Source organism: Pogoniulus pusillus, chromosome 9, assembly GCF_015220805.1.
Source record: "Pogoniulus pusillus isolate bPogPus1 chromosome 9, bPogPus1.pri, whole genome shotgun sequence".
In the NCBI taxonomy this organism is placed as follows: Eukaryota; Metazoa; Chordata; class Aves; order Piciformes; family Lybiidae; genus Pogoniulus; species Pogoniulus pusillus.
In genome coordinates, this window is record NC_087272.1 from 25,182,017 (window position 1) to 25,202,994 (window position 20,978).

At 35.6% G+C, this 20,978-nt stretch overlaps 1 protein-coding gene across 19 annotated transcripts in view; it reads left to right on the plus strand.

Annotated features, from left to right (window-relative positions):
- Positions 1-20,978, plus strand: part of TENM3 (teneurin transmembrane protein 3) — a 1,288,622-nt gene that overhangs the window by 673,437 nt on the left and 594,207 nt on the right. For all 19 annotated transcript variants that reach the window (XM_064148897.1, XM_064148896.1, XM_064148915.1 and 16 more), the window contains one exon: positions 5,769-5,926. The gene's annotated coding sequence lies outside the window, so the exon portion shown is untranslated. The remainder of the gene's footprint in view (positions 1-5,768; positions 5,927-20,978) is intronic.

Genomic DNA, 20,978 nt, shown 5'->3' on the forward strand with positions numbered 1-20,978 from the left:
GTTCAGAGAGATAGCAGTAGAAAAATAAATGTAATTATTAATGTAGATTTCTGGAAAAAATATCCTACATAGCTGCTTTTTTTTTTTCTTCTATAGCAGAAGTTTGAGTAGAGCAATAGGGCAATCCAGATCCTGATCTTTCAGCAGTAATTTGTTTTTTGTCCTACAGACAATCCCATGATGAGCTAGATTCACATAAATACCCTTACTTGCAAAGCTTGAGTATGTATACTTTGCCAGCAAGAAAAGAAAATATAAACAGAGATGCCTTTCTTTTTATCTTGCTACTTGCAGTGTAGATAGTTTTTCTTCCAGTATGACTTGTTGATACATTATGATGTAAGGGATCTCTACTTTAATAACTTCTATAAAAAAGAATAAAATATCTAGGCAGGGATGGGTAGATCACTGCTTTCAGTTTAGACTGAAAGCCTCTGCCACAGCTGCTGTTATCTAGCAATTTGAACTGTCATTTGTTTTTTTCATGTTGTATATCATCACTCATAAATCAATAATACCAAAATACCCTTAAAGTGTTCCTGCAGCTTTTGCCTGCACATTTACTTTGATGGTGTCTTTAATTATAGAACACAAACTATTTCTTACTAAATCAATGTTATTTTAAGCATCTTTCTAACCTCAAATAAATGCATAGCATCTATTCAGGACAGTATAAAGTACTTCTCCAGATGGCTTGATCATGACAGATAACCTTATTTATTGTTATGACAGTACAGGGGCAAGCTGCACCTGTGGTCTTCTCCCCAATCTGTCTTGCAGGCTTGTCTTTCAAGCAACAGACATTACCAGCACTTTTGCAGGACTGAATTCTGTGGTTGACCTACCTTTAGACTATATCCCTGCTCTCAAATTCTTGCCCCAGTTTCATGCCAATCAATCCCTTATTCATCCTTTGTGCAACCTTTACAAGTGATTCTTCAGATAGAATATACCACTCTTTCCTCTTTTATTTTACTCTTCTTAGTCTTGATCTGAGGACACTGCTCCTTTTTTTGATAGAGTGAGGCTTGCAAGCCCAACTATAGATTTTGATGTTGTCTCAGTGACACATGCCTGTAAGGTTTTGTGACAAAGATCAAGGTTACAAAGAGTATATCCCTGTAAAGACACGTTATCCATTCCCTACAGGAATACGTCACAAGGACAGAAAAAGCTGAAGATCATGATAGGTTCTTTTGCCCACATCAGTGGAACATGGTAGCATGCCTATGTACAAGGAAGCTTAATATGTTGTTTAAACATATATTATTCTCTCAAATTTAGGCAAGCCCAGCCTCTTTGTATATATATAATCTCTATTGTTTCTTGGTATCTCTCTTGCATTGTTCTTCCAGTGTTGTCTTAATCACTTTCTTTCTCAGTGATATATGTTAACATTTTAATACCTTTTTCGTAATAAACCTCCAATAGGGAAAAAAAAATCAAACTATTAATCTAGCTGAAGCCAACCAGATAGAAATTTTTCAACTAGTTGTTCTTCTAATTCTCTTTTAATCAGTCTTGATATTTCTCTATCTTGTTTGTGATAATTGGTTTTGCTAGTAAAGTTTTATCTAGCAAGCCATAATGATATCAGTCAGATTGAAGAACACAAAGTGTTTGCAAAATGTTACGGATAACTCCTTTGTCCTCCACAATTAATAAACAGCTTTATAGCATAATGACACAGTAATAGAAGAGTAATTCCACAATGTTCCTAACTTTCCCAATTCTTAATAATGTAAACAAAATTTATCAATCAATACTGAAGAAAATACTATTTTTATTTAATTCTTTCTGTCATGTTTCCACTGTGATCCTACAAACTAACACAGAAAGTGAGATTAGGAAAGGTAAGAAAAAAATCACAAATAGAGAGGCTAGCTGGATAGCAAAGTGAGGCATCAAAATGCTGAAACCAAAGTTACCACACATACAGGTGCATCCTAATTTAAAACAAACTCTTCTCTTATTCATTAGAGTCAGCAGTGGTTCTTGTCTTGACAGTAGAAAACATTGTGATATTGCTGTCTGATTAATAACTTCCATTCGCACTCTGGGTGTTGCTGACTACAATGAAATCATTTTCAAAGTGACTCCAGTGCTGGATGATAAATGAATATATTTCAGCAAGCAGGCTTGATGAATAGACAGTGCTGGCCATAGAGAAATTTCATGTCTTTTGTTTTGCTATTACTAAATTTCATTTACATTGTATTTTCTTTATAATATTTTCTGGTGTCTGGTTAAACACTTCTATATATTTCTTGCTTAAATACTTTTTTGACATCACTACCATTTCAACAGAAACTGCTGCTGATTACAGATGTTAATGAGGTTAAAGGTATTGGCTTATCTCCGCTCCTTGTGTAAGCATTTTGATATTCAGCTTTAATTTCAACACTTACAGTGATTTTTAGATCCTGACAGTGTTCTTCAAGAGTAATCAGTTTGGTGTTTCATCAGCTTACAGAGAATGAACTGTGGTCCTCAAATTCCAAACCCAGAATCTGTTTCTAGATGCATGCCATATCTGCCTCAGAGTTTACTTCTTATAGGAAATTCTCAGAAATTTTATTGAACTGTTCATTTATCTTCAGTGAGAGGAAATAACACAGGGATTGGGGGAAATGGATCAAAATTTCATGATTTTTCTGGTAAAGCAGGATAAAATTATCCCAAATAGAGCAATTTTGATTTTTTTTCCCTCCAAATGTAGTAAAGTATTAAATATATGAATTATAGTAAATGTGCTTAAGTATGAATAGGAAAATATTTGTAGTTTTTATCATTTTGTGTCTTGCATTTGCGAACAGGAAGGGCACTGTTTAGTAGCAACAGGAATCAGAAGCTCTGCACAATTACTGTCCGTCAGTATTGGACTGGTGTTACAAAAGTTAGGAATTCCCTGACCATATCTCCCATTAATCGTTTACCTGCAAGTTTAAATGTTGATCTTGCACTAAAATTTAATTACTAGGCACCTCTGAAAATCAGGCTGTAAAATGTAGACTAGTTGCAAGTAAATACAAGTACTCACCAACATGCCCACAAGTGGAAAGACAGAAGCTTTAAGTCTGCTTTCATCTCTGGAGATGCTTTTCCCTTTTTTAACTGTTTGCAGAGTAAATTTTGGACAAGATTTCAGACTTTCTATCTTTAGTAGAGTCCAAAGTTTGTCAGGAGAGTGCCTGAAGTATTTTACTGATACTCTTCTTTCTGATTGTGCAATATAATTTAATTGTTGCATCACACTCTTGATTGTTAAGAAACACTTTAGAATTGTGATATTTCTTTTTAATTATCCTTTATATGTGAACTCATCTAGGTTTAAGCGTTATTTTGATGATAATGCTATGTGATTCACAGAAAGTTTTTTGTCAACTGTTCAGTGCACATGTTGACATTCTCCCAGATTCTTGGCGAGAAGTGCTTGTAAATCTTGATGTTGAATCTGATTCAGTTTAAGGCAGGTCACAAATTTCAGTCATAGTTGAGCAGATCATCCAGATTTTGTCTGAGTTAGCTTCTTTTATGACTAGCTTCCATAAGCAGCATATTGGAGTGTGGGCTCAGAAGAGACAAACTAGGAACGGTAGAGAGCTGAGAAGGCACCATGCTGCTAACATGCAATCGGTACTTTGCTAGCAGTCCTCTGGTTCAGTTCTTGACATTGTCCCTTGAGAATACCAGCAAATTAAACAGTTATAAAATTCATATCATTGCTTAGTGGAACAAAGATTCTCTGTCTGTTCTGGAATTTAGTGTGTCTATTATCTCTGCCATCCTCTTAATCAAGAGAAGCAGCTGACAAGGAATGTGCTAAATATGACTAGCAGGAGACTGCAGTTAACAAGACAGTACTTTGCTTCAGTTCAGAGACTACAAGTGGCAAACTCTGGATAAATTCCTTTCTCTTTCCATTTATAAATACCTACTTATGGTACCAGACAAGATTAAATGTGTCTTCTTTCATCATGTGAAAAATACTACAGAAAAGAAGGTATCAAATCGAGTAATATGCACCTATCCATAGTAGTAGGATATTCTCAGTATTGCACTTTAATGCCTCAGTAACAATTCACAGAATAAAAGTTAAACTTCTACATAGCAAGTTTCAGAACTAACATTCTCAGAGTGTATACTGCCAGTATATTTCTTTGTCTGAATCTACTCACTGAAATCTAGTAATACTCCTAGCCATTAAGTTCTGAGGAGTGTTTCTACCTACTGTATAGCATAGAATTCCTGGATGGGAAAAGACTGTGGGGAAAAAAAAAACCATCTGAGCAAGAATCATTATAAATATTTATTAATGACATTACCATAAATTTTCTGGATTATAATTTTATAAATTATTGACCATTTTTTTCTGAATGTCTTAAAAAGATTACTCCCTCCCTATATTATTAGTTTCATCACACGCTAATTTAGAAGAAAACAGTTTAAACAATCTTGCAACAATATCTACAGCACTGATTTTATTGTATTTGCTGCTGGTTTTCGTTACCTTTCAAGTATATTGACTATGTAGGGAATTTATAGTGTGCGTTTTCCAAGTGTTAAAGAAAAACATCTCTTTGAAGTATTTGCAAATATGTCTTAGTTAAAAAAAAAATGAAATATAATGACAATGAAGAAGGTCATAACCTGTGTTTTGCTATTCTAGCATGCATAATAAATCTTTTTCTCTTTTTGACGTGTCTTCCCATTCTGCTTTGTTTCTGTGCAATAGTGTTTAGAGTTACTACTGATTTTATCATGTAATGTATATGTTAGCTTCAGTCCTTCAGTAAGGAACATTCATAACACTGAAATCCCATTTTTATAAGTATTTTTTCTTCTCTGTTTATATTGGAGTTTGATTTTTTTTGTTTGTTTGATTCTAATCCTTTCTAGAGCAGTCTATTTGTTGTTGTGGTGGGTTTTTTATTGATTCATTATATTTCTCATTTCAGCCATTGACAAACAAATTGTTTCCTGTTCTCTAGAATGTAAAGCTATTTCTTCTCTAAATTGTGCCCCTTTTCATGCCTGAGTTATTAGCTGACATGTTTATTTTCCAGACCAGCTTTTAAAATTTGTTTTCCTTCCTTTAATTTATAAATTATATCATCAATTATTTATACATTATTTCCCTAGTGAGTCCTAGGCAGAATATTTGATTGTCCTCATATAAGTCATGCCACAAGCAAAGTGCTCTCGGGCAGCTGACATCAGTTAGTGCAGCTAGTTTTTAACCTCTCCTGAGCCTTGACATGTCTAAGGCCAACCAACAACCGCCTATGTATTGTATCACTCAGTGAATGAAGCTGATGTATTGTACAAGCCCATTCATCTCCTTTTGCTGAGCCTGCACTGTTTTGCCTATTGCATATGTGGTCAGAAGATAGTCTGCACAAAAGAAAAAAACACTGCTTATGAAAGAGAAATAAAATCTAACGTCATCAGTGTAATAATCTTCATTCAGCATTGCCCTGGCATGAATAATTTGACAAGGGTTTAATAATCATGTCTGCATTCATAGAACCTGACTGAAATGTGAGTGGTGTCCACATGGTAATACAGAACTTCTCCATATTTTTCAGACAGACTTATAAACACAAAACTACTTCTGTATTGTGAAGTACAAGCAAGAGATTTGTGCTCTTTCCATTGTTACTAATAATGTCCCATAGCTGTTCATTTTTTAACCAAAAAATCTAGCTTTATAAGTAGATGACATACTGTCTTTTAGACTCTAATTAAAACTCAATTTTGGTCCTTAGGTGTAACGGCTCCTCTTTTGAGATGAGCTCTTAATTAATGCACAGAGATCCTGAAAGTCCCACCTCTCAACTGTAATGATTGACAACCAAGGATACATAAATTACACTAATTGAGCTTCACATTGATACATTTTTCTGCAGCCAACTCATCAGAAAAGGTAGGAGAAAAGAACACCATAAGAGAAGTTATTTTGCTGTCATCTGTATTTTCCTAAGGGGGAAAATTTTGCAGAACTATTGAACATTTATTACCATGGGTGTCAACTCTTCTCTTCAGATTTTAGATGTAACATTTGCTTTACTATGAAAATTTGCATTTTTAATTCAGTAGTGTACAGATGAATAATGACAATAACATTCACTATCAAAACAAAAGATACCTTAGAAGTCAGTCAGCAATGCTTTGGATAGCAAATAGTGTTGCATAGCTAGTTACACTTTCTGAACAGAGGTGATTTGCTATTAAAATGGAATATTTCACTGTTTGAGGGATGTTTTATCTGCAGATGTTCTCTTAATTTTGACCCACAGTCAGAAGTAGAGATTTTGTAGTATTTATCAAGGAATCATTTATTTCCAGGATTGAATTTAGTACTTCAGTAATAAACTTTACTTTGCATTTAATTCAGTATAGTGCTCAGGAGTCAGTTAAAGTGATGTGATTGAAGTAATTGCATAAAGTCCAGTATTCTCATCTGAATCCATTGAAACAACAACAACAAAAATGTAAGAGCATGGTGAATGGAAAGGAACAGAGCACACTGGGATGTATCAGAGAGATATTTGGCAGCAGAATTACATTGCAAATGGTATATGAGAGGTGCTAGAAGTAGTTAAGGGAAAAAATGAAAATATTTATCTGTTTTAAGCCATACTGTAGTGTAAAATAATAACCTGTTTAATAAGAACCTGTTTGGTCTCAGAAGTCAGCTTTTGTCTAACCATATTTTCATTCGAGTGTTTGGATAACTTAGAACACTAACTTACTTTATCCATAACTTTAATTTCTGGTGACATATAAACCTTGCTGAAAATGGAGCTCTTGAAATAGGCATCACACTTTCATAGAAGAAATTTACCCAGTTGAAGTGTTTATATTTTACATTTATCTTTACTTTTTTGTAAGATGGGAAGCATTCAGGGTGTGAAAAAAGGTGCTCATATTTCAGAGGTTATACTTCAGGATTCTAAAAATGAGCCAGTGGTTTAACTGCTGCTGCCCCTTGAGGGGTAGAGGGATTACACTTTCTTTAGGAATATCCACAATACAACAAGGTTATGAAAATTTCTATTTCCTGTGTTTTCCATATGATATTTACACTCTACACTGGATAAAAAGCTGGCTCGGTGGCTGGACCCAAAGAGCAATGGTTGAATAGAGTTAAATCTGACTGGCGCCCAGTCACTAGTGGTGTCCCCCAGAGTTCAGTACTGGCTCCTGTCTGCTTTCATATCTTTGTCAATGATCAGGATGAGGAGATTGAGTGCACCCTCAGTAAGTGTGCAGATAACACCAAGCTGGATGGCTGTGTCAATTTGCGAGAGAGTAAGGAAGGTCTACAATGGGATCTGGGTTGGAAAGCTGCATCTTGGAGAGGAACCTTGGGGTATTGGTTGATAGTTGACTGAACATGAGCCAGCAGTGTGCCCAGGTGGCCAAGAAAGCCAGTGGCATCCTGGCTTGTATTAGAAACTCTATGGCAATCAGGAGGTGACTATTCCCCTGTATTCAACAGTAGTAAGATCACACTTCAAGTACTGTGCTCAGTTCTGGGCCCCTCCACTATAGGAAGGACACTGAGATGCTGGAGTGTGTCCAGAGAAGGGCAGTGAGACTCATGAAGGGCCTGGAGCACCTGGCCTGTGAGGAGCATCTGAGGAAGCTGGTGGTGTTTCAGTCTGGAGAAGGAGGAGGCAGAGGGGAGACCTTATAGCTCTCTACAACTACCTGAAGGGAGGTTGGAGTGAGGAGGAGGTCAGCCTCTTCTCCTTGATGTCAAGCAGGAGAACTAGAGGAAATGGATAGAAGCTGCACCAGGGGAGATTTCAGGTGGCTGTTAGGAAATATTTCTTCACTATAAGGGTTATCAAACATTGGAATGGTCTGCTCTGTGTAGTGGTGGAGTCACGTCACCATCCCTGGGAGTGTTCAGGCAGCTTGGGGACATGGTTTAATATTGAACCTTCAGTGCTGAGTAAAGGTTGGACTGGATGATCTTTGAGATCTCTTCCAACCAGACAGATGCTCTGATGCAGACAAAGCATCTAGGTATTAAGAGATTCTTTGTGTGTGTGATTTTTCTTTGTTTCTGGACACATGGGAATGATATGCACTCTGATTTGACTACTTTGAGAAATCTGAATTGTTGAAAAGCCAAACAGTTCAGTAGAACCAAAATATTTTATGCTGTTAAGGAGAACAAAGATACTTCTATACACTGTAGTATAACCACTAGTCTGTCAAGGTCTTATTGTATTTTCACACCCTCACAATTTATGTATTTCTGTAATTATGAAATGGTAAAAGCTCACTGTAAGTTTCACTGGACTGTATGAATGTGGAAATATCTATTAACAGGAAACATATGCATACATTCAGAGTGTTGGCAGCTATTTCAAACCCTAGTTAAAATGTGTTTTGTGCTAAATTAAAATAATAGCCGTAGCACTTGCACCAGCTTTGAGGATCATAAGCAAATGTCAGATCAGCTGAAGGCCAATGTATGCCTCTTGCTTGTGATAATCAATTAGACATTAATGATAGTTATTTCATTTTGAATAGTTGCAACAATAAATTATTCTCAGGGTAATATGGTGGAGCCTATTCTCCTTTGGCTTTTGGAACTAGTAAAATAACAGAACATCAGTCAAGTTAATAAAGTGTACCCTTATTACACATTCTGCATCTGTACATAAACTGTCAGCACATGATCAAAGACTGCAGCTGTTTCAGTTATATCACAGTCACATCACAGACATTTTGTAGTTATAGCAGAGAGAGTTCCAGGGACAACCCAGTCACCTTGCAGACATACAGAGTTCAGCAGAACCTCAATAAATTGTACCTTGATATTAAATGAAACTGGTAGTACTTCTATGAGGTATGGCATACATAATTTCCGTGTTAAAATTGCTTTGTATGCATTTTATGTACACTGCCTGAATGTCTAGTCAAGAAATCCAGACTTTCATTCAAATAAAATTTAAGAGTTCCATATTTTAATTTTAAAGTGGCAGTTGTTAAAAGCAAAGGATTACTAATAGCAAAATGGCCCATGTGAAAGCATTAGTAAAATATCTAATATTAATTAAAATAATTATAAACTGGAATACTAGTGTATTTTTGTAGCACATTTTACATTTCACCTAAATTTGTGAGTTTTGCCATTGACTTTTACAAAAGCAGAATTTCACCTGAGTAAGTTTTAGTAATAATCAGATGTATTTTAGTAACAACTGACAACCTTTTCTATATTATTTGGTTTCAGTATGGGAAACATCAAAGAGGGACAGATCTTAATAAGATCCATGAAGTTATTCCTGAAAAATATGTTTTAAGAATTACTTAACAGTGAGCATAGAATAGCTAAATGCTGTACTGCAGCAAAATTAATCTGGCAACTTCTTTGTCTGGAATTTTAAAGATATTATAACCTCAGCCTCACTACTGGTTTAGTTCCACATTAGAATTCAACAAAACAGTGTAACTTCACTGTGCAGGTAGCTAAGCAGTACAACAAAATGCAGGCAACCAGCTAACCTGATATTTGAGTCTTAGTATTTTTGCTAAAGGGAAATGAAGGAAACAAATGAACAATCTAAAACAAAAGCAAGTTTACTTAAGGAACAGCTCTAACAAAACATCAACCTTGTGTTCTTAGTTACTCTTTCTAAACCTATTTGTCACACTTCTCATGTAAAGAAACATATATGTATTTGTTCTGATAACTTCTAGTGCATGTACAAAAAAGAATAGATTATAGTCTCTTAACTCTGTTAGGTGAGATAATAATCTATTATGGTAACAGTTAAATTGCTTGTCATGTCATGAAGGGTTATGCTTTAATTAAGCAATAAGGTATGACAGGGTGTGAATTACAATGTAATAATTCTTGCCTAGTGTATTGTTAGGCAAGAGGCCAAAGGCCTAGTGTCACTGTATGCTGCAGGAATGACTTACTATGCTGTAATTTAAGCAATGCAATATCATTGCAATAACTGTAAAATATTGCATTTTAAATGAAGAAATTATAGTTTTTAATTTTTCTCTACCTAATTCCTCCTCCAGTAAACTATTTTGTTGCCAAGACTATCACAGGAAAGAGAAAATGTCTGTTAATTTTCTATTTAGATATAGATGGCAGTTAAACTCTAAGGACAATGTTACTGGGAGATCTGAAGGGTGCTATATTTTTCCATTTCCCGTAAGATAAACAGAAGACATAGAGATCTAAGCAACACATTTTCCTTACATTTGTTTTTCTTCTTTGGACAAGAGCTAGTGTACAACTCTTACAGTAAGAGTTTTGTCAAACTCCTCTTACCACGGAGCTTTGCATTTAGTGGAGGCTTTGTTATTGCCTTTACTTTTATAAAGCACAGTTTTTCTTCTTCTCATTCATCCTTACCGATACCTTTTCAGAAGACATCTCATTTGTAAAGCCCATCAAATTAATCTCCCAGACTAACTGCTTTAAAAATGTGTGTTTTCTATGATTTTTCTCCTGATCATCAAAGGAGGAGTCAATAGGAAGAGGACAAAACCTTAGGATTGTGAGAGCTCTTATATTTCTCTACTACAAAGTATAAAATTCAAGATACTGTAGAGAAAATGCATTCTGCATTTTCATTGGTTATATGATACAGGTAGCAAACCTTATGTCTTACAGTGCAGGATGTTTTGCATTGAAACGCAGCCTGGAAATTCTGTCTAGCTCTGGGGTCCTCTGCAAGGAAAGATAAGAATCTATTGGAGTGAGTCTAGAAGAGGGACACAGAAATGATACTTGTTGCATCCTTTCAGTACTTAAGAGGGGTTTATAAGAAAGATGGAGACAATCCATCTATGAGGAGAAATATTTTACATGGAGAGTGAGGAAACACTGGAACACATTATTCAGAGAGGTAGTAGAAACCCTCATCCCTGGAAACAACACCAGGTCGGATGGGGTTCTGAGCAACGTGATCTAGTTAAACGTGTCTCTGCTCACTGTCTGGAGATTTGGACTACCTGATCTTTAAAAATTCATTTCAATCTATAACAAGATTCTGTGTTTACTAAGAAATCATACCTTATTGTCCATTTTGCAAAGTTATTTCACAGTTTACATAATCTGACTGGAAAATGTTCATCAGGTTCCATGCCTTAGTTGAGATGTGTGTGTAGTTTCCTTCCTGAGAGCAACTGGAAGCCTCTTTCATTGATACTTGTATGTGTTTGTAGCTAAGCAACACTAGCCAGGTTAATGGTCTCAAAAAAAGGTTCCCTGTTTCTTCTTGATTGAGATTCAATAGAGAGGTTCAATAGAACCTCAATGTGGGAGGTTCTCATTATCTTGCATTGCTTTTGTGGCAGCGAGGTAAATCAGTACAGCCTCTAGAAGTTAGAGATCTGATGTACAGTATCACTCCAATCTAAATCTTTGTATATCCCGTAGAATTTTTTTATTTTGCATTTTTATGTTCAGTCTGTAATTGACTGTTGTCTGATGTGCTACCAGAAATCAGATGTTGGATCAATTTGCAAGTTACTGTTGGACTCCTTAGTTGATTGACATCATCAACAGTAATTTGCCCTGACACTAATGACAATTAAATATCATAGAATCATAGAATGAACCAGGTTGGAAGAGACCTCCAAGATCAGCCAGTCCAACCTATCCCCCAGCCCTATCCAGTCAACTAGACCATGGCACTAGGCACTAAGTGCCTCATCCAGACTTTTCTTCAACACCTCCAGGGATGGAGACTCCACCACCTCCCTGGGCAGCCCATTCCAATGGGAAATCACTCTCTCTGTGAAGAACTTCCTCCTAATATCCAGCTTATACCTACCCTGGCACAACTTGAGACTGTGTCCCCTTGTTCTATTGCTGGTTGCCTGGGAGAAGAGGCCACCCCTCAACTGGCTACAATGTCCCTTCAGGTAGTTGAAGTTTGTTGTTCTTAAGTAAAACCAGAATTTGCCAGTTGACTTAATCACATTACAATTTCTAGTCTTTCTTTTAGTGCTGCACTATCTATTGTAATGCTAGCGAACAGTATTTAATACTTACTTTTTATATCATAATTTTTGTACTGTTGCACAGCTGTAGTAGTAATAATAGATCTTATATAAGAAGTGAGTTAGCATTTGATTTGATATGTGAACAAAGAGGGTTTTTTTTTCCATAACGCTTGAATTACAAGCAAATTTTGCCTTCAAAGGTTTCTTTGTACACTGAGAAAATCTGTCAGTGTGACAGAGTTCACAGGAGGAAACAATTGGTTTAATTTTCACAAGAGTTGAGTAGCTTCCTGTTCTCTCTAGGCACAATTCATCAAAACTAAAATACATTGCACTTCTGAGATGGTTTACCTAAGCCAGCTGAGGAAATTTCCTTGTGGTTTCCTTGTAATTGGGAGAGCATTTCTACTTTTTAGCTTTCATCAGTTGTCTTTAACCTGAGACTGCAGTTTAAATGTTCACAGCAATTATTCATCACTAAAACATGTGTAGTGCCTGTTACTGTTATAAACTGATGTTTTTACTTACTTTCTCCATTTTTGCAGTGTACAAATTTCTATAAATGTCCCATAATTTTAGTAAAAAAGCAACAGAAATATTCAGGAGAAAGCATAAGAAACTGCCATTTGAAGCTTCTGTTTTTCAAAATAGTAATGCTTTTGAAATTTGATTAGCAATGACATATTAAATGACAAAAGAAGAAAAAGGATTTAGAAATGGAAACTAAAAATAGTTGTGCAGTAATTTAATAACCTGGCAGATTTTATTCCATCTGTTAGGAAGAGTTTGAAAGCCATTTCCTGCTGCCACTCACACCACAGAAGCTTCAGAGTTCAGAGATGGAATCAAATACCTGATGTGAAAATCTGCTATTATGATTCACATCCAAAGATTCATATCAATATCCTTGCCTAGACTGTTGTGTAGGGTTATTTAAAAAGAAAAAGTGAATCTAAAAGTTTAGGATTATCATTTATCTTATTGTCAACACCACACCTTGTGGGAGAAAAAATATTCATCTCTTTCAATTCATGAGAATTGTTGAAACTATTCGATGTAATTGGACAGCTTGAGAAACCAGATAGCTCAGATAGGTCATCCAGTATTCAGATTTCATTAATTACTCTCAGGATAACAGGACAATGTTCTTTATTGTCGTTTAGAATTGATAAGAAGGTTGGTGGGAAGAGAACATCAAGTCAAATTATGTGAACAGAAATACAACATGAAGAATAGCATACGTAGTGTAAACCTGTAGCTGATGAACTGGCCATCCAGCACACCATAAGTGCTAGCATGTACTGGATTCTGCAGATCAGTTAGCTGCAGCATCCCACAGTATCTGTGGGTTAGGTAGCTGTAATTGGCTATTTTTAGGTGATGCATCACAGTTGTTTGCTAGATAAGAGAAAACAAATTGCTTTTTGTCTTTGATAACAGAAAATCTGTAACACTTCTGGTAATATTAATCTAATTGACAGTATCAGACAGCATAGCTTCTCTTCTCTGGGGGAGAAGGAACATAAATTAGATTGGGACATCAGTGAGTGGAAGCACTATTAACTCATTTTACATAGAAAAGGATCTTTTTCATCTGGTCATTCAGGAAAGCAATCTAGAGAGAACTGAAATGTCGCTGGCAACAACTTTTATTTCTTTTAGTTTTCCTAAGCTGGCCCAAAGAAACACAGAGAAGTGTGTTTATATCTGAAAAATGAAAAACTAATTTACCTTCCTGTTAGATACAGTTTTCATGAAAAATTAAAACCCTTATGTAATGCACTTTCCACCCATTCACACATTCACATGCTTTTTGCAAGTTTTAAAATGCTCTGGCCCAAGACTCTGTTTTGTTTCACCTGAAATCACTTGTAGGAAAGGAAGACTAAATAGTTCAAATCACAATAGAAAGGAGTATTGACAGTTGTAACTATTGAGTTTTTATATATTAATCCTTTTTAAAATGTCATCCCTTATTGTAGAAACATTTCCAGGTGTATGATAGAAGCAGCATGATTATTTAATAAGTTCTGACCCCTGTAGGAGGGCCCAGTTAGTGTCATACCATGTGCGAGTTCTACAGGACGGGCATTTGCTTAGGTATTTTCAGAACCAGACTGTAACAGGGATATTAGGGTAAAAATCCTTGTGCTACGTTATTGATCCATCAAGCTTTCTGCATTTGCAGGATATACTTGGTTCCTAGTCTGTGCAAAATAAATGTGATACTTAAAAATACAGATTAAGCAAAACAGCATCGGTGTTAATGATTTCCACAAGCTTTAGAAAATCTCTCATTGTAAAGTTTCATGCCAGCATCTTTTATCAGGCCTAAGATTAGACTGCTGGAGTAATTAAAACTTAATAATACTAGATTACTATGCTAAACCTAAACTCACGTTGGGTTAATATGTTTTCATATAGGAATCAATTTTTTTTGTCCCAGTGAATAGACACCTTGGATTTAATAAGACCAAGTCAAGCAAACAGATTCGTTAATGTGCAAAACGTGACTTGTCTATGTTATCTGGGCTTCTGGAGAAAGATTGGCAACTAGCTGTAAGCAAGAGGACTTGAAGAGTTGACTGTTGTGCCCTTCAGACTTTAAGTAGTATATAGGCTGCAGTCTCAAAAAGTACATTCTTGAAAGTACATTTCTCCATATGAAACAGCAGTTTTCATACAGTGTCGGTATATAGGTGAAGCATATGTGAAGTTCTAATTAATTAGTGCTGATTTGTGAGTGGAAGGCTTAAGTTTAACCTCTCTTTTGTATAAGGTTTATTCTAAGCATTCCTCCCCTCACTTTTAACATTTGGAGGACAAATATACTGTGTGATACAGTATTGTCCTTTCTCATTTTATTTTAACGTAAACAAACAGATCACCAAATGTGATTCTTTTGCATACATGTCCACGTTATAGTAATGATTGCTAGAAAGGGAAAAAAAAAAACAAAAATTCAAAATTCAAAACCTACTGATACCTGGAATCCATAAAGAGGTAATCTTGCATTAAAATAAATAATGTAAAATTTCTAATGATGCAAAAAGATATAACAATTAAAAATTTGTTTCAGGCACTGCTTTAGCTTTATTTATCTAATCCTTCTAGTTCCTTTCAACTGTGTAATAGACGATTAATCGGATCAAACCAGTTTTTAGCCTTTTCATTTATAAAGCCAGGATTTTTTTGATCTGTAACTGTATGCTGCACACCCCAAGGTGGCTTGAGCAGCCAATAGGAGTAATGGGGTGATTAAACCTTGTCACAGGGGGTTAGATGTGGTGCTTTCTTCCAACATGACAGGCTGTGACAGTCAAACAGCACTGAAGCAGAACAAACGACAGTGGCAGTTTGCTGTGAGCAGTGCTACTGTCACAACTCCCACTAGAAAGCTAAATGCTAGGTATTCACCTCAAGGAAGTTTCAAATAGACCATGCAAATTCTGGTTTCAAAAATTTCTCTGCAAATAAGTTGTGACATGCATTAACTGCAAAATGATTGTATTGTTACATGGGTGACTGTCCACTGTCTGATGCTGGCCATGATCATAGTTTTTGAGTGGCACTGTTGATCCATTTACATTTGTGCTTCGCTGTTACTGTTATGGGAAATCTGCCTCCGTTTGAGAGGCTGGCATACTAATGTAATTAGAATGAAGGTTATCATTGCTTTTTAATGACTGCATGTGTTCATCACTCTGCATAACTATGTACAGGATGCCATGAATTTTGTGTACCTGACTGAGCCCAGGGTAAAATCACATATATTCAGATACATCATTCAAGCTTTCACTCCTGAGTAAAAAAGACTGACTGTAGGAATACTACAGAATTCTGAACTTTGACTTTTTAACAGATTTCTTAAAAGGCAAAAGTTAACCAAGAAAATGCACCCTAAAATTCAGTCTTTCAAGTATAGCATGCCAGACTTTTTTAACAATTGGAGACAGATCTTGCAGAAGAGGGAACTAAGAGGCTTAGTAGTCTGCATAAGGGAGTGGTACTCTATGAATATTTGGGGGGTTTGTTTTCTTTTTTTAATCTGAATTTAGAAGCTTCTAAATGCAGAAGAAGAGCAGTACTGTAAGCCTACATATGTATATATGTATTTAAATTTATAAAGAAGTGTAGAAGGGGTTTGGGAAAAATGCAAGAGAAACTCTACAAAGTCAATAGCTAGTCATTATAGCTAAGAATATTTTCATTACTTAAATTTACATCTTTTTTAACTAAGGACATCTTTTCTAACTAAAGAACTGTTATGCTTAGTTTTCTTACTGCTCTCAAGTAACTTTGAATACATTTTCAAGGTGCTGTTTTTTGCTATCTGTAGGAAGACTTTATGAAATAGTTTCACTTAGCTATGGGTAAGGAAGTTAAGGTTACATGAGCATAGTTGAGTTTGAACTGAAAATCTCCCTTCTAGAAGGACGAAACCCCTTCTTTTGTACTTCTTTTTTAAAAGTTAATTCCAAGTTTTACCATTTCTAATCAGAAAATATTGAAACCTTTGAAGATTTTTCTGTTTGTACTAGTCTTTCCTAAAAATATGGTTAGCAATTAGTTATTAAGCATTTTTTTTACCACACTCTAATCCTAGCCATACTTGTTAACCATGTAATGCTTTATGTGTGTTGTCCCATACATTGACATCATGTTTGGCCAAACAATGCCCTCTTTCTGGTTTAAAATCATCTAAGAATCCTGTCTTACTAAGACATGAACCGCCAAAGCTTATCTTAGATAATATCATGTGCATCTATTCTTCACTGTGTCTTCACTGCTGGGCATGTTGCCTTCTGGCAACTTCTGAGATCTGCTTGTCCATTATACTCAAAGCAGTAGCAGCTGTGATAACATTTACTGGTTGAAATACTGATTTGATGCCTTCTTTCAATACAGGGCATGTTTTTCCCTCTGTTCACTTCCCAGCAAGTTACATAAGATTTTTCACAGAAGAGATCCATGCTGAAACACAAGTTCAGTTTCATGGACATACCTGTCCTTTCCTCAGCCCTGTAATGCCCTTGTTCCTGGTAGGAATTGAGACATGCTGGGAGGGAAGGATTTGTAGGCAAAAATGCCTGAGAAACTATACAGGGAGCATAGTTTCCATCTGGTGAACACTGCGTGGTTCGCCAGAGGAAAACTCAGATCCATCTGTCTTTTCCGTGTATGTCAGAAGAGGTTGCTCTCTAATAATTATTAGCAGTGTTCTGGTCAGCATTGGGAGTGGTTATGAGATGAAGTGGGAGTTTCACCAAGCAGCAGTAAATTAGAAGTCTCCTTTTGGAACAACTGTTCAGTTGCCATCAGTTTTTCTAACTTCTTTTCACAGATTTTTGTAGACCCTTTCAGGGTTGGCCAGGGGATGTCATAATCCAGTTAATACATGTCTATGAGCTAGGACTTAAGCCACACAAATTACAACAGGGGCTTATGAGAAAGGAGAAAGATAATAGTTGCTTCAAAATTTGGACTGACATTTAAAAAATATGAATACCAACCTCAATAAGATTAATCTATCTCCTGTATAATTTCTGTCCACAAAGTTATTACCTAAAATATAAAATCAGTTATTTGAGAGACATTTGAAAAAACAGATGTAAATATTCTCTAACAGTAAAAAAGCCTCTTCTGCTTGAATGCCAATTCAGAATATTTTCACAGAGCAGTGTAATTTATTTTAAAAGCTGCTGTTTCTAAGCAAAGGGCTAGAGAAGGTGATGCCAAATCAATGCTAAATGTATTTTAATTAGTAAAATTAAGTTAATAAAATTGACAGCAGTTCAGTATAGAGTAATCACATTTGTGTTCAGTGGTTTGGTTAAATAAGTCATTAAAGTGATGATTTAGATGTTCTGTCTTGCTTACCCACCACACAAGCAGTTAATGCAAAACCTTCCATCTTAATGTTATGAAAGAAAAAATAATTTAAAAGAGCTGTAAATTAGGTTGTGATGGAAGCATCCATTTTCTTGCCTCCATCACTGCCAGATCCCACTGTTTTCTTTGATATATGATTTGCAGACTACTATTATTATTTATGTGTTTTACAATTACTACAAATGACACCTCCCCTTCCTCAGCCCTAAGCCACAAATCTGAAATGAATAAATGCTGTTTATTGTGACAGTCTGCCTTTTGTCTGTGGAACAATGACAAACTACACCACTGACAGCCAGTTGCTGTTTTAAACTACTGCTCTCGCGCAGAGTCTTTGAGTGTTCTGCAGAACATGACAACAGACAGTCTGGAATAAAATAAGTGAAAATGTATTGCATTCATTTAGCATGCCGTGACACCATTGTCCAATACACTGAGTAAACAAGAAGAATAAACTACATAAGCATGATGGGGTTTGGTTCTTTATATTTCAGTGACACTTGTACAGCTGTGGTCAGATAAAAAATAATTTATTAATGCTTTTTAGTATTAATCACTTTGATACTCATATAGCAATTGCCTTCTGAATGGAAAGAAATGAAGGAGGAGAAATAAAGAGTACTTTTATTTGTGAAAGCTAAGAATGTTACTATTCGCTCTAAGCTCCTCAACAGAGCTAAGGCAGCATAGAATGACTTTATCTATACGAATTTTGTGCATGTCTTATGACCTGCAGCTAGTCAGTTTTAAGAGATGTTAGAATGACCTGTTCAATATCTAATTGTACCTAGCAGAGCAAGGTTAGTAAGTAAATCACTTCTTACATTTTGATTCTCCTCTGGCTTCTGTCTAAATGCAGACTTGTAAATATGCCCAGATATTTAATTTGATGTCAGTTCCTTTAAATACGATTTTGCACCCAAATGCAGCAATTCTTCCTGAAACCTGATGTTACCCTTTCGTTTATGCTTCTTCCTCCCTTTAGACAGACCTGGTGCATATGTATGTGCAAGCACAAAGATGCAAGCGTATCGCGGTGCTAGTTTATAATGCTTTTTTAAGGTATTTATGTGCGTTTGGGTACACAGATAGTAGTGCACTGGTTTTTTACTTGTTGGAACACAGCACAAGATTTTCTGGCATTCGTATTATTGTGGTAGAATGTTGTGCTGCTTTTAATAATAAAAGTACATTGTCAAGTGTTTAACTTAAATCTTTATTCAGTGCACTCGTGATACACACGTCTAACGTCTGCTTTATCTGTATTCATCTGCCTTTAATTTCTTTTTTTACTTTTTATTTTAACAAACCTGTCAAAGGTAATATGAGTAAATTCCAAATCTGAATTGGCATTGAGCTGATAGAAAACATATCTCTGTTAAACAAACAAACAAACAAACCCCATGATTTATAGCCTTGCTTGGAACGTCTCGTAATTTTATGCATTAATTGTTCTATGCATAACTCAGAGGAATAATTACCACAATCTCTTCAAATATATATATTGCATTTCTTACAGTCTTTTTTTCTTCTTTGATTTCTTCCTTTGAAGTCCCCTGAACCTGTTTTATTTCACAGTCTTCTTGTCTTCCTTCTTGTAGAAACGCCTGGCTATATTTTCAATATAGTTTTCTGTCTGTTAAAATGAGATTTCTTTTTTCATTTTTATTTTTAAATACAAATAAAAAGCACAGAGTAGCTCCAGAGTACACAGACACTTGTCCTTGCAACAAAGCCATTTATCTAGGACTGCAATTTTTATACTAATACCAGAGAAAATCTTTGAAGAAAATCCATTAATACAGCCTCTTGAATATATTTATCTATTAATTAATAGATAATATAAATTGATACTTAGTTCATCTATGGAACCAGCAAAGAGAAATAAGTACTCTTTTGTGAATACTTAATTGAAGATAAAAATATGGTAACGTGCATTAAAATATAGTGTGGCAATATAAGCATGAAAATATTCACCTAACTGGCAGGAAGAGGATCTCATATGTGTTTTGTGTGGGCAAGGTTCCCTTCCCAAAAGCTCAGTCCACACTGAAATCAAGAGAAAAGTTTTCTCATTCCAGTCTTTATAGTTTAGCAGTTTTTACTGATGTTAGACAGCATGAAATTAATGAGTGAATCACACAGCATAACAGCACATAAAATCAGGAACAGGGAATTACATTTAGTGAAGGAAGCCATTTTGGCATTCTCAGCTGTCTTCTAATCCAATAGAGAACACTTTATCCTCTTGCATTGCCTCCCATTTGAGCAAACAGTGTTGTGTTCATTCTTATAGCTTAAGTACCCCTTCTAAGGATATAGTGTTGTTTAGCTGTTTCAGATAATATCTAGGTTATGGCCATTATCTGGCTATAATAAGCTATTTGCCATCGGTAGTGTCAATGATTTCCTTTCAAATCTGGAGATTACTTAAGCTTTCATGTCAGTTCCTCACAGCTGTATATTGATTTATATATTATTTACTTTCACTGTGAATTTTACTAAGATAATTTAAGAAAGTCTCTTTGTTAGTTATTGATAGTTAAAAATAATTTTAAGAGATGTTTGCACAAAGACAGTGGATTATTGTCCTAGATTAACACAGCCTGCTCTCACAAGCCCCCATCTCTCCCCAGAGAAAGTAACACACACAAAAAATACCCACCAAACCTGTGGGTTGAGATAAAGAGTTGAGATAAAGACTTTTACTGGGCATGATACAATCACAATTACCTTAGCCTATTTGCAGAAAACATGCAGCAAAAAGCAGAAGCCAGACATAAAATGGTTACCCCCACCCAAGCATGTAGCAGACAGCCCAGCAGAAAAGACCAACACCCCAAACCCAGAAAACAGAAGCAGTAACTGAAATAGAGAGCCTCTTATGTTATAATCTGAACTTCAAGCCCCATGATACTTTGCTCCAGCCAGCACTTTCATTTGGAAGCTGGCCTGACAGCAGCATGATATTGAATATTATAAGCAGATTGCACTCAACCTATGACACTTGCCTTGCAAAACCTTAATATAAAACATATAGAAAACACTGCTTGTGATACTTAAGATGAAAACCTAACAAAACATGTTCATAA